A 13946-nucleotide genomic window follows, 5' to 3' on the forward strand; every position below is an offset into this window, starting at 1 on the left:
AAAGGGACAAAAGACTCTGAGGCTCAGGTCACCACCATGTATTCCACCCACTGGTTGCCTCCGGCATGGCTCTCCTGGAATCACACAGCAGTCTCCTGGGTCTCCATCCTGGTAGCATCTCTCTAATTCCTTCTCCAGATGACTGCAAGGGGGACTTCAGTCAGTCCTGTCTGCCAAGGTCTGGTGTTTGTACGATGACATTCATCCACCCTGGGGGCACAGTGTGGTGGATTTTGACACATGTTCGTGACCCTGTGACCACCACCACTGGGAAGATGGCAGCGTTCCCTTCAGCCCCCAGGTCACTGTGTCCCCTTCTCCAGCCGGTCACTCGCCTGGGCACCCCTGACCTGCTTCTGTCACTCCACTTGCTCCTTCTAGAATCGTGCGTGCAGCCCGCCGTCCTCGCGTGCCTGGATTCCTTCACACCCCCGCGTGTGGCTTCACCACGAGGCAGTGTTGCTGCTGGTTTACCCCGTGGGTGGCCAAGCTACAGACCGTTGTGCGGGTGTGGGCGCGTCACACTGTCTTCTCATTCGCCAGAGGAGGGACGTGTGGATTCTTCCCGTCTGTGGGCACTGAGAGCAAAGCTGCTGCTGGTGTCCAGGCTCTGTGTCCAGGCCCCGTGTGGTCACACTTGATTTCCCTTCATCACATCTCAGGCCTGGGGCTTCTGACTCAACATGGTGAGTGCGCCTGTGCAACTTCCTAAGAATCTGCCAGTCTGGTTTCCAGAGGGCCTGCCCCTGATGCATTCCCACCAGCAGGGGATCAAAGTTCTATCAATCCATGTTGTCACCAACATTTGGTGTTGATAGACTTTTTAGTTTTTGACCTTCAAAAAGTGATTTTAGTTTTCATTTCTCTGAAGACTAGTGAGGTTGGGCTTTTATTTTTTTTTAAGCTTATTAACCATTTTAACTCTTTTGTTTAATATTTCTTGTATTTTCTGACTTTGTTTTTTATTGGATTCTCTTAATATTGGGTTCTAAGACTTCATTCTTCTTTTTTTTTTTATAGGGAAAGCTTCACGAATTTGCATGTCATCCTTGCGCAGGGGCCATGCTAATCTTTTCTGTATCTTTCCAATTTTAGTATATGTGCTGCCGAAGTGAGCACTAAGAGTTCTCTCTTTTCCAGGGAGCAAGAGCTTTCAAAAATATGGTATACATTTTATAAATATTTTCTCCTAATCTGAAGTTTTTTACTTTTCATTTTTCCTAAAAATGTCTTTGGCAAAGCCAAGTTTTAAAATTTTAGTGACTTTGAAGGTCATAACATCTGCAGACATTTATTATTCATTCAGCAACTACTTACAGAAAGCCACTGTGCCAAGGATGGTTATATATCCTGGAGACGAGACAGGAACCAAAAGTGGGTCAATCCCTGCCCCTGCCCCCGCCCCCACCCACCCTGGGCTCACACTCTTTACGGGAATATCCATGTGTAAACCCGTCATTTGAATAACTTCAGATGGTGATAATCGGGGTGAAAAAACGTATTTATTTATTTCCATGACGTATAGTGATGTGCAGCGTAATGTTAATCTCAGGTTGCTGCATGGTGAATTGACATCGTGTGTGTTATGAAATGATCCCTCTGTAAGTCTACTGACCATCTGTCCCCCACAAAGTTATTAATGATATCATTGGCCGTATTTTACATCCCCTGGGCTTGTTGATTACATAACTGGAAGCTTAAATCCCCGTCAGGGTGATAGACATTTAAAAAGAAAAGCAGAGAATTAGAAAAGAGAGAGGTAGGGTGGGAGCCTGCGGAATCAGTGTTGACTAGGGCGACCCCAGTGGGCTCCCTGGGGAGGTGCTTCTTAGCTGAGCCTTGAATGTTGAAGAGAAAGCCCCGGGGGGCGGGGGGTGGTGAGGGGTCCTCGGCAGGAGGACCGGCAGGCGAAAGGCCTCCAGGTGAGAAGGGACGTGGGTGTCACGCAGCTCAGGGCCCGGGGTCCTTGGCGGCAGAAGACGAGGCTGGAGGGGCAGCCGCTCTGCACTCCTGTGCTTGGTTCCTTGTGTCCAGGGACATCTGGAAGACAGGGGTCTTCCAGGTAGATGGCTTCTCAATTTCTCATCTGTAAGTGAAGGCATCTTTCTTCTTTAGAAAGAAGAAATGTGTATGTATGTGCTTCCCCCACCCCTGTATTTCTGTCCCTACTTGGCTGAGCATTTTTGTCATGAATGGGGTTCAAATTTTGTCACATTTTTTCCTGTATCTGTTGATATGATTGTACGACTCCTTTAGATAAATACGGTTAAATACATTAATTTTCAGCATGGAGCCAATTTTGCCTTCCTGGGGTGTATCCCACTTGGTCATAATACATTACCTTTTTTACAAATGACTGTATTTGATTCACTAGCTAGGAACTTTTCCCCTTTTTTATTGAGGTTTTTCTTAGTTTCAGGTGTGCAGCATAGCGATTCGGTATTTCTACAGAGCAAACTCCATTGTGCATGAGCGTGCTTAGTCGTGTCAGTCGTGTCTGACTCTGTGCGACCCTATGGACCGTGGCCCGCCGGCTCCCCTGTCCATGGGCTTCTCCAGGCAAGAATACTGGAGTGGGCTGCCATTTCCTTCCCTGTTAGAAGTTCTTATAAGATCATGGTTACAAGTTCCTGTGCCGTACCATGAGGCCTTTCTGTTCATCTACCCTGTTGCTTGTCTATTTTATAAGTAGTGGCTTGTATCTCATAGCCCACATCCCTGAATTGTCCCCCACCCATTTCTTCTGCCCTCTGATACCCAATAGTTTGTTTTCTGTGTCTGTTCGCCTGTTTCTGTTTTGCAGAAACATGAGCTTTTGTTTCTATTATTTTTTAGATCCCACCTATAAGTGGCATCAGACAGTGTTTGTCTTTCTCTTGATTATTTTTCTAAACATACTTTTCTCTAGGTCCATCTACAGGGCTGCTATTGGCGTCATTTCTTCTTTTTATGGCTGAGGAGTATTCCACTGCATACATGTACACATCTTCTTTATCCAGCTGTTTGTTGGTGGGCGCTTGGGTGGCTTCCGCGTCTCGGCTATTATCAATAGCGCTGCAGTGAGCACTGGGGCCCGCGTGCTTCTCCAGTTGGTGTTTTCACTTTTCCAACTTTGTGTGTGACCAGTGGTCCTGCATGACGCTGTTCCCTCCAGGTTTTGGTCCAGGGGCCTCTGTGGAACCGTGTGCCCTGCTGGGGAGCAGGGGCCTGACTGGTGGACCGAGGTCCCCCTGGGGTGTGCTTCCCTGGTTGCTTTGGAAAAGGCTCCCTGGAGGCTGGAGGAGGGCATGGTGCGTGGCGGGGGTCTGGGCAGGAGGAAGCAGAAGCTGAGGATGAAGACACCCGAGGACCTGGCGGTGCCTTGGGGGTGACGAAATGGCAGCCCACTTTAGTGTGCTTGCTGGGAGAGCTCCACGGACAGAGGAGCCTTGCAGGCTGCAGTCCATGGGGTCTCAACGTGTCGGATACGACTGAGCGACTGACACCTGGGGGTGATGAAGGGAAAGAATTCAAGTTTCTCCTCGAGCAGCTAAGAGTGGGCGGTTCTTCCTGAAAAGAACACATCGGAAGCTGGTCAGAGAGGGAGAAGGAAGCTCGGGCCCGAGGCTGTGCGGATATCCCAGGACGTCTGGAGGAGAGGGTCACAGGTCACAGGACTCAGAGGAGGTCTCGTGGCTGGAGGCAGACCCGGGAGTATTTAATACACACTGAAGTCCCCAGGGGAGACGGGCCAGGGGCGTGTGCCTGCCTGTGAAGGGGCCCCGCTCACCTGGACGGCTGCAGGGCTGGGGCGGGAGTGCGCCGGAGGCCCAGCGTCTGCCTCCTGGGAGGGCCTCCCCTCGGAACCCCAGGCCCACCCTGTGCACCCCCATTCCCCATCCCCGCCTCCCACCTCGGGTCCCAGCGTCCCCAGGCAGCACAGGCTTCTGGCACAGGCGATGCGTGCAGGACCACAGGCCTTCTTTCAGCTTCTGTATCAGCTTCTTGAGGGAAGTCTCGCCCTCTCCTCTGAGTTCCGTCATTTGGCAAGCTGGGACCCCTCCCTCTTAGGGTGACAGTTCCTGCATTTGTCTTGTCCTTTGAGCCTTACTTTGTTTCCCGTGAGAACGCTCTACCTTCTGGATGGCTCTGCGGGGTCTTCCGTTTGCATTTTCTTTGTCTTTTTCTTCCGGGGGCGGGGGGGGGGCAGAGGTAAGCCGCTGGTCTCTGAACAGTTCATGTATATATTTATCCATCTGCTGTTCTCACAGGACCAGGACATGTGTGCACAGACCCCCTCGCACGTCACACACCGGGGCCGATTCCGTGAAGGGTCGTCTCCTGTCTTCTAACCTCCTCTGTGATTCCAGCAGATGCCCAACATCTGATTTTCTCTGGGCTGCTGGATGGGGGCTTTGTCTGTCCCTCAGCTGGGGCCACCTGGGTTGACAAAAGGGAGAGTTTTGTTTAAAATAATAGAGAAATTATAACAATTTCAACCAAGCAATTGTCTAGAACGCATCGTCTCATTTATTTTTGGCACATCTGTCTCACTTGACAGCAAGAGCAACGACTAAGCCTGGAAGAGTAATTGGTGCCCACCCCTGGATTTATTTCCTTGGGCTCTAGGATCGCTGCAGATGGTGACTGCAGCCTTGAAATTAAAAGACGCTTGCTCCTTGTAAGAAAAGCTATGACAAACCTAGACAGTATATTAAAAGCAGAGACATCACTTTGCTGACAAAGGCCTGTGTAGGCAAAGTTACGGTTTTTCCAGTAATCGTGTTTGGATGTGAGGTTGGACCATAAAGAAATCTGAGCGCTGAAGAACTGGTGCTTTTGAACTGTGGTGTTGGAGAAGACTCTTGAGAGTCCCTTGGACTGCAAGGAGATCTAACCAGTACCTCTTAAAGGAAATCCTGAGGAATCCTAAAGGACGTCCTGAGTATTCATTGGAAGAACTGATGGTGAAGCTAGAACTCCAATACTTTGTCCACCTGATGCAAAGAGCTGACTCATTGGAAAAGCCCCTGATGGTGGGAAAGATTTAAGGCGAGAGCAGAAAGGGACGACAGAGGATGAGGTTGGATGGCATCACCGACTCCACGGACATGAGTTTGAGCAAGCTCTGGGAGTTGGTGATGGACAGGGAGGCCTGGCGTGCTGCAGTCCATGGGGTCGCAAAGAGTCAGACACGACTGAGCGACTGAACAACAAGGCTTTCATGAAGCAGGCACTGGGGCAGAGCGTCCCAAGGGTGGAGCATCGCTGGTAGGAGTCAGATGCCGTTGCCCCTCAGTCCGGCTTACGCATTCATCAGCTCGCCCCTCCTCCATGTCGAGGACCTAACATTTGTTATAAAGCCCTGTGGTCCTGAGTCCGCATTGAGCTTCATGAAACCTGCAGGTCCAACCCAGCTCGTGGCCGAGTCATCTGCAGGCTGCCGGGCCACTGGTCGGTTCATCCTCCTTCTCTCCCTGCCTGGACCCAGATGCCCAGGAAAGCCCCCCACCCATCCTCACCCCAGCCGCCATGTTAGCTGAAGGTGGTGGGGCGGGGGCTTGAGAATGTTCTTGGGTCTGGAAGTCTCCCTGTGAGTGTCGGAGCTGGCGCACCCAGCTGTGCTTCTTTCCGCTTGTGGTCGCGGGCATCCTGGCTCGCGGTGACCCGCAGGCCGAGCCCACAGCCCCCCACACCTCCTACTCTCATCTCAGCACATGGTTAGCTCATGGTGAACATTTGTTGAAATGAAGTGAACTCTCAGAATTACTCAAATGTGGTTAGACACTTTCTGATGACTGGAGGTCACCAGGATGAACCATAGTTAAGTTCTGTTGGAGGGAAGTAATGCCCAGGGTGGGTTATCACAGCCAGTGCTCCCGGCCTCCTAGCGTTTTCTTTGAATGGAGAGGAGGATCCCAGGACACCACTCAGAGAGACCCCTGGCAGGAGCTGAGCCCCCCACTCAGCCTGCCCCTCGGTGGGCTCTGCAGGGCTTCACCATGGTGCAGACTTGGGCCAAATGCTGTCCAGCTGAGCTGGGCCTGGGGCTGTCTGTGGCCCACCCCGACCCCCGGCTTACCCTGAAGGCCCTGCTCTCTGGTTGCTGGCCCTGGCGTGATCACAGCATACACAGGGGCACACAGACGCTGGTGGGAGACCAGAGGTGGGAGGGGGAGGCGCGAGGTCTGTCTCCTCCTCCTCGGACACCTGCATCACCAGAGGCTCCGTGAGCTACAGGCGGCCCCTTTGTGAGGTCTCGGTGCTAGGTTCCGTCTGCCCAGTGGGGCTGGGCCCTAGGGATATCCCCACCCTGAGCTCCCCGCGCTGGGTGTGGGGGTCAGGCGGCCCGCGCTGTGTCCCGGCGCCCAGTCCCGAGACTAAGTCTCTCCAGCACTGTCTCTCTGGCATTTTGTAACCACCCTCCCCCACCAGGGGGCTTGGGCTCTGCCCCCTCGACGGGGCTGAGATGGATACCAAACTTCTGGACGACCTGGAACTTAGAGTCTATAGTTTGGATCCATATGTTTAAATATTTATAGAGAGATTAGCGGAAGCCAGAGGAAAGCGAAGGTCAGTCCCCGTCAGCCTCTTGGAGCTGCTGCTTGTTTTTTCATCTCTCCATAATGGACAGGTCTGTCCACTTGCAAAGCGACCTGGAATCCATTTATTTCCCAAGGCGCAGAGCTTAGCAGGGCTTGTGCCGAAGGTACGACGGTGGCGGAGTTGTCGCTGACAGCAGTGTGGAGACACGCTTGGATGGGTGGGACGCTCACGCTCACGGGGGCTTCCCCAGAGTGACGGGTCAGGTGCACTTGCTTAAGGGGGTTCAGGCCCAGTGAGGGGAGTTCGCGGGACAGCGGCCCCCAGCCCCGCACCCTGGAGTGTTCTTAGCTGTGCTCAGAACCAAGCAGATGCCAGAATGTGAGGGGTACTGTTGGCACGGCTGAAATGTGTGCACTCACATTTTAACACCAGAAATACAGTGAGGTCTCACCCAGAAGCTTTGAAGTGCAGTCTTGATAAAGAGGAAGTGAAGTGAAAGTTGCTCAGTCGTGTACGACTCTTTGCAACCCCATGGACTATAGTCCATGGAATTCTCCACGCCAGAATACTGAAGTGGGTAGCATTTCCCTTCTCCAGGGGATCTTCCCAACCCAGGGAGTGAACTCCGGTCCTCCATGTTGCAGGCGGATTCTTTACCAGCTGAGCCACGAGGGAAGCCCCAGTAAAGAGGAAATATGCACACAACGAGGTCCTCTTTCCTGGAATCCCCCTTATTATATACCAGATGAGGAAATAAAATAAGCATCTCCATGGTGCATTTAGTTATTTAAAAGTTCCTTATTTGCCTTCTCACTTAAAATAGTGGGAAAAAAAAAAAAAAAGAAAGCAACGACAAGCACAGGAGAAACGTCTAACCTCGGGAAACTCTCCTGCCCTAGAAGTCATGTGTGCTGTGCACATGGTAACTGCCCTGCACCAGTTCCCATGCTGGTGCTGGGAACTGACCGGGGCTCTGTGTGGCCCCAGTGGGTCAGCGGTGGAGAGATGGGCTGATGTGGATGCCCGTCAGTGGTGCCCTTCTCTGTAAGGGGGCATCACGGGTGTGACCGTAGGCATGTCAGCTGGATTCCAGCTGCCCAAGCGGGTCTGTTGGCACTAACACAGAGGCTCATGTTTTTAACACATGTGAAACCCAGCGTGTTTTCGGCCTGTATTCAGGGAAGCGGGAGATGCCCGAGGTCTATTTGGAGAGGCCTCTGCCCCTGTGTGAGGAGCTGATCGTTCTCGGGTGCTCAGGGAGCTCCCCAGAGCTCATCTCCGCGTTAGCCCATCCCTCTGTGGGCCTCTTCCTTTCCCTGCCCGTCAGGAGATGGCAGCCCCGACCAGGGCCGCATCCTGGCAGGAGTCAGATGCAGAGAAATGCCTCCCCCAGCCCTGCCTTGTCTGCCGCAGTGGTTTTCAGCTCTGCTTTCAGGCTCTTGCTGTCATCTTAACATAAGAGTGAGGTCGCTCAGTCGTGTCCGATTCTTTGTAACCCCACGGACTGCAGCCTACCAGGCTCCTCTGTCCATGGGATTTTCTAGGCAAGGGTACTGCAGTGGGTTGCCATTTCCTTCTCCATCTTAACGTAAAGGAAATCTTTAAGAGGCTGATGCCTCACTCACACCTTCCCTCTTCAGCTCTTTTTCACACTCTCAGAAGTCCCCGGGGCTCTCCATGCCGATGCCGAGGTGCCCAGGCTCCTCCTGAAGCTCGCGGCTGTCCTGAACAACTCTGGTCTCCACGTGGTAGGGTGCTGCCAAGGGGGCGGAGGAGGCGTCGGGCTGAGCTAACCCTGAGTCCTCGAGCCTTGGGCATCACCTCCTGTATGTGCCCTGAGCCCACGAGCTTCACAAGCTTAGAGTTCCTGGACACAGCACAGCAGCAGGAGCCCCCCAGCCTTTGCTTCCGCAGAGAGCTGCAAAGCGAGGCAGCGTTCTCTTGATTCACCTTCCCGGCAGCATTACGGCTTGTCCAACTCATTTGATCAGAGAGCACCCCTCTTGTCTGAGCACAGGTCCCGTGACTTCCCTCTGATGAAACTGAGTTCCATTCACAAATATGGGTTCTGCGGCTTCCACTCCATCTTGACACAAGTGAAGGGGACAGATGTCCTTCAAAAGGACACAGGGTCATGGGGCTGGGGTGCAGGCAGGGGCAGAGACGGGGGCATTGGTCAGGGCTGCAGAGGAGCAGCACGGACAGGAGATACGTGGATGATGGGTGGATGGGTAGGTAGGTAGATGGACAGAGAGGTAACCTGATAGATGTTCCTATCTAAGTCACTAGGTCATGTCCAACTCTTTGTGACCCCACGGACTGTAGCCCGCCAGGCTCCTCTGTCCATGGGATTCTCCAGGCAAGAATACTGGAGCGGGTAGCCATTCCCTTCTCCAGGAGATCTTGCTGACCCAGGGAATGAACCTGGGTCTCCTGTATTGCAGATGGTAGATAATGGATGGAAACATAGACGGAAAGGTAGGCTTACTCTAGGGAACCGGCTCCTGTGCTGATGAAGACCGAGATGGCCTGGAGCCTCAGGAGAGCCAGTGCGGCAGTTCCAGTCTAGTCCAAAGGCCTGAGAACCAGGGGAACTGACCATGTGAGTCCCAGCCCAAGGGCAGGAGAAATCCAGGGTCCCAGCCCACCAGCCCAGTGGAGAGCAGGACTCTGCCCTTTCTCTGCCTTATCCCTGTTCAGACCCTCCAAGCACTGGGCAAGTCCACCAACCCTGGGGACTACCTGATTTGCTCAGCCCACCAATGCAAATGCTAACCATGTCCAGAAACACGTCACAGGCACACCCAGAGTCCTGTCTGATCCAGTATCGGGAGACACGTGGCCTGTGGAGCCGTCGTCGCCAGAGGACGGGCACCATGGGTGTACCCAGCCCTCCCTCTCCATGGCTTGGGGAAGCGTGATGTGACCCGCACAGGCTTCCAGAAAGTGGGGCATGCTCCTTCTGCCATCTCTAGGGTGTGGTCAAGGCTCTGTCCCCCAGCCTCATCCTCGGCCCCCCAGGCTCCAGCTGGGACCCCCCGTGCATTTGAGTATAACCCTGGCAAGACAGGGAGCTGGGGTTCTGGGGGGCAGAAGTCCCAGCCTCTTCCCAGGGACCAGGGGGCTGGCATGTGGCCATGAGCACGGTCTCCATTGATGGAGGAATAAGGACAAGAAGGGACCAATCTTCTTGGTTCTCAGTGAGAACAGATGTGGCGCCATCCTTGAAGATGGGGTGGTGGTTGCGGGGAGAGGCGAGATCACCTCCCGAGGGCATCCTGAGCTGGCCCGTAGCCTCTCAGACAGAAAACGCTGTTCTGCAGGGTGCAGCCCACAGATGAAATGCCAGAGTGACCAACTCTACCGCTTCATGACGAATTCTGCTAGCTTGACTTAACTTATTGCCCACACTGAACTCAGTTCCACACGGATCCATTTCAGTCGGTTTTCACGGAACTGTCTACCCTTTGGCAGGGTCTGCTGGAGAATGTAATAAAGTTGAAAGAACCTACTTCCCACTTTCTGGGAAGCTTCTGAAAAAGAAGACAGGCACAGTGCCCAGCACCAACCATCACCTGCATTTCATGTTCTTTTTCAGTACTTTTTGGTAGTCAGATCTTCCCCTGCTTCAGTTAACTTGACATGTTGTTGGTTCTGTCTTAGTTTATAGCTGGGACACCTCCCGGGTGGCTGAGAGCAGCACGGCCCATTAGAGTCTGTAACGAGCTTGGTGTGAAATGACAGTGTCTGAGACGCTCGGACGTCTCAGACTCCAGTCCTAAGTGAGATTTGCTTCCTTCCTGCAGAAGTGACGTGAATAAACGAGTTAAACTAGGAAGGCGTCCCAATCCATTTCAGTCACGCTGTCAGAGGGTCCCGTGTCCTTGGGGGTGACACGCAGGGAGGCTTGGGGAGCCCGAAATACCCGCTCACCACCAGGGGTGGCCTGAACCCAGCCAGACCCTGGACTCCTTTTTTGTCGTGAGACACTCGGGAGCACGTGTCAGTCTCTAGACACAACGACCGCATCTCTTGTTTGCCCCGAGATGGTGTTTCACACGTTTTAGGTTTCGGAGCTTAAATTAGCTTGTCTGATAAGAGAGACTCGTCTGCTCCTGTCCAAGGGGCAGCCGGTGGCGCCTTCTGCGGCCAGGACCATGACCTCTGTGAGGTAAGGCGAGTCTCCGCTGGAAATTATTTATCACCCGAGTGGGTCATTCCGTTTCAGCCTCCCGGCCTCATGGGCATCTCATTGACACAGCAATAATGGCCTATGAACTTCTAGTCCAATTAATTGTTAATGAGAGGCTTGATGAGCAGAGAAAGGGGCTATTAGTTTAGCTGGTTGTCTTTCTGTCACAGTAGCAGGGGTCAACATTCTGCAAAGGGGGAAATGAAAGCATTGGCACTGACCCACTCTTCCAAATGAGCTGCATCATCTTTGATGTTAAGTAAAATACAAAGTTTGGTCACCCCCGGAAATTCACATGTAAACACACAGACCCACTGTATTTTTTAAAAGTGAGAGCACAGGTGCTTTTAAAAAATCATAATAATTCTTGTGAGTTTCATGATGCTTGCCCTGTATGAATATAGTTCAGAATTTTACAGTTCAGTTCAGTCGCTCAGTTGTGTCTGACTCTTTGCAACCCCATGGCCTGCAGCACACCAGGCCTCCCTGCCCATCACCAACTCCTGGAGCTTGCTCAAACTCATGTCCATCAAATCGGTGATGCCATCCGACTAGAATTTCACAGGCCCAGTACAAACTGCAGAAGAAATCATAGTTTTATCTCGTGTGTTTGGTTCCCTTATTTTTTTAAAAAGAGAAATTGAATTTGTACTTTTCTGATTATAAAAGTAGTGTGTGCTCAACCCAACAGATTAAGAAAATCAAGGCGCATATTTCTAAAATGGTGGGTACCGCCCATACTTCTGCCACTCAGAGGTGGTAACTGTTAACAGACTCGGTGTCAAGTGCCGCCTGTGCCCTGGGTGGGAGCTGCTCCCGCCTTGATCTACATGCTTGGCACAGCCCACACTGGGCGATTTTGTACACGTGAATACACGCATGGGTGCAGAATAGTGTGGTGGAGCCTGTGTGCCCACGCCAGGATTCTTGCCTGGAGAACCCCATGGACAGGGGAGCCTGACAGGCTGCAGCCCACGGGGCCGCAAAGGGTAGGACAGCTGAGCGAATCTCACTGCATGTGAACGTGTGCTTCTATGCAGTTTTGAAAATGTGCTTCTGTTGCTTGAATCCTTCATTTTCCAGCACAGTAAGTGTATCATTGCTTCCCCCAAAGAGATACTTTTGTCATGTTCTGAATCCTTGACGAAGAATGTAAAGTCCTGAAACGCCTATGCTGCTGTCTTTAACTGGTATCTGGAAACCGCTTCCGTAATAGTCTGTGGAGTCGTGGAGGAGGAGACCTGTCCAACTCAGGACTGTCCTTCTGCTCTGGCTGAAAAGGACGAACAGGCGAGAGGCAGGGGTGCTGGTCCTCACGAGGATCGCTCCCGCCTGGGGATATCACTTGTTGTGTGACACGATTGGAGCACACCCGGAGAGAAGGTTCTGCCGAAATTTCACCCTTAGAGCTTCGCATACATGATGCTAGTACATTTCAGAGAGTTAAGGCCTCAAGCTGTCAATCAATCCAGCTCTACATTTTGCTCCATTCCAGCTGCGTGACAGTACATGGGTGACCTTGTCCAGGGAGCTCAGCTCCTTGGAGCCTTGTAAGTGTTCTCTAAGGAAAAGATTTCAGTGTTGACCATCTGGTGATGTCCATGTGTAGAGTCTTCTCTTGTGTTGTTGGAAGAGGGTGTTTGCTATGACCAGTGCATTCTCTTGGCAAAACTCTATTAGCCTTTGCCCTGCTTCATTCTGTACTCCAGGGCCAAATTTGCTGTTACTCCGGGTGTTTCTTGACTTCCTACTTTTGCAATCCAGTCCCCTATAATAAAAAGGACATCTTTTTGGGGTGTTAGTTCTAAAAGGTCTTGTTGGTCTTCATAGAACCGTTCAACTTCAGCTTCTTCAGCAGTACTGGTTGGGGCATAATCTTGGATTACCGTGATATTGAATGGTTTGCCTTGGAAATGAAGACCGTGGCATCTGGTCCCATCACTTTTTGGGAAGTAGATGGGGAAACAGTGGAGATGGTGTCAGACTTTATTTTGGGGGGCTCCAAAATCACTGCAGATGGTGATTGCAGCCATGAAATTAAAAGACACTTACTTCCTGGAAGGAAAGCTATGACCAACCTAGAAAACATATTAAAAAGCAGAGACATTACTTTGCCAACAAAGGTCTAGCTAGTCAAAGCTATGGTTTTTCCAGTGGTCATGTATGGATGTGAGAGTTAGACTATAAAGAAAGCTGAGTGCCTAAGAATTGATGCTTTTGAACTGTGATGTTGGAGAAGACTCTTGAGAGTCCCTTGGACTGCAAGGAGATCCAACCAGTCCATCCTAAAGGAGATCAGTCCTGGGTGTTCATTGGAAGGACTGACGCTGAGGCTGAAACTCCAGTACTTTGGCCACCTCCTGCGAAGAGTTGACTCATTGGGAAAGACTCTGATGCTGGGAGGGATTGGGGGCAGGAGAAGAGGACGACAGAGAATGAGATGGCTGGATGGCATCACTGACTCAATGGATGTGAGTTTGGGTGAACTCCGGGAGCTGGTGATGGACAGGGAGGCCTGGCGTGCTGCAGTTCATGGGGTCACAAAGAGTCGGACACGACTGAGCGACTGAACTGACTGAAGGACGAGACGGACAGTCAGGCGGGTGAGCTCGCAGCCAGCCGTCCGTCAGGATGTGTGTGTGTGTGTGCATTCGGTTGTGTCCAGTTCTTTGAGACCCCATGGGCTGTAACCCTCCAAGCTCCTCTGTCCATGGGATTTTCCAGATGAGAATACTGGAGGGGGTTGCCATTTCCTTCTCCCAACCCAGGGATCTTCCCGACCCAGGGATCAAACCCACGTCTCCTGCATCTCCTGCATTGGCAGGCGGATTTTTACCACTGTGCTGCCTGGAAAGCCTTGTTGTGAGGGATGGGAGCCCAGAAAGCAGTTCAGCAACAATAGCCATCAGCGCTGTTCTTATCTGTAATACTATTCCATTAAGAGACGTCAGCGTCTGCATGCCTGTGTGGTTTAGTCTAATCAAGTGGTGGCCATGACCCGAGTGTGCATGGTGTAGACAGAAGGCGGGAGGGCGAGCAGTTAACACGAGGAAGCAGCAGCTGTGGGCCGCCTGCACTGGATATGTATCTGGAGGGTTCCTATTCACCGGAAGGACTGATGTTGAAGCTGAAACTCCAATACTTTGGCCATCGGACATGAAGAGCTGACTCATTGGAAAAGACCCTGGTGCTGGGAAAGATTGAAGACAGGAAGAGAAGGGGACGACAG

The 13946-nt window shown here is 52.1% G+C and overlaps 1 non-coding gene across 1 annotated transcript; it reads right to left on the bottom strand.

Moving 5' to 3' along the window:
- Positions 1 to 1012: 1012 nt before the first annotated feature.
- Positions 1013 to 1119, bottom strand: LOC113879292. Its single transcript, XR_003507267.1, has one exon. It is a non-coding gene; the product is annotated as a U6 spliceosomal RNA (small nuclear RNA).
- Between the last annotated feature and the right edge of the window lie 12827 nt (positions 1120 to 13946).

The sequence above is a fragment of the Bos indicus x Bos taurus genome, chromosome 20, assembly GCF_003369695.1.
Source record: "Bos indicus x Bos taurus breed Angus x Brahman F1 hybrid chromosome 20, Bos_hybrid_MaternalHap_v2.0, whole genome shotgun sequence".
NCBI lineage: Eukaryota > Metazoa > Chordata > Mammalia > Artiodactyla > Bovidae > Bos > Bos indicus x Bos taurus.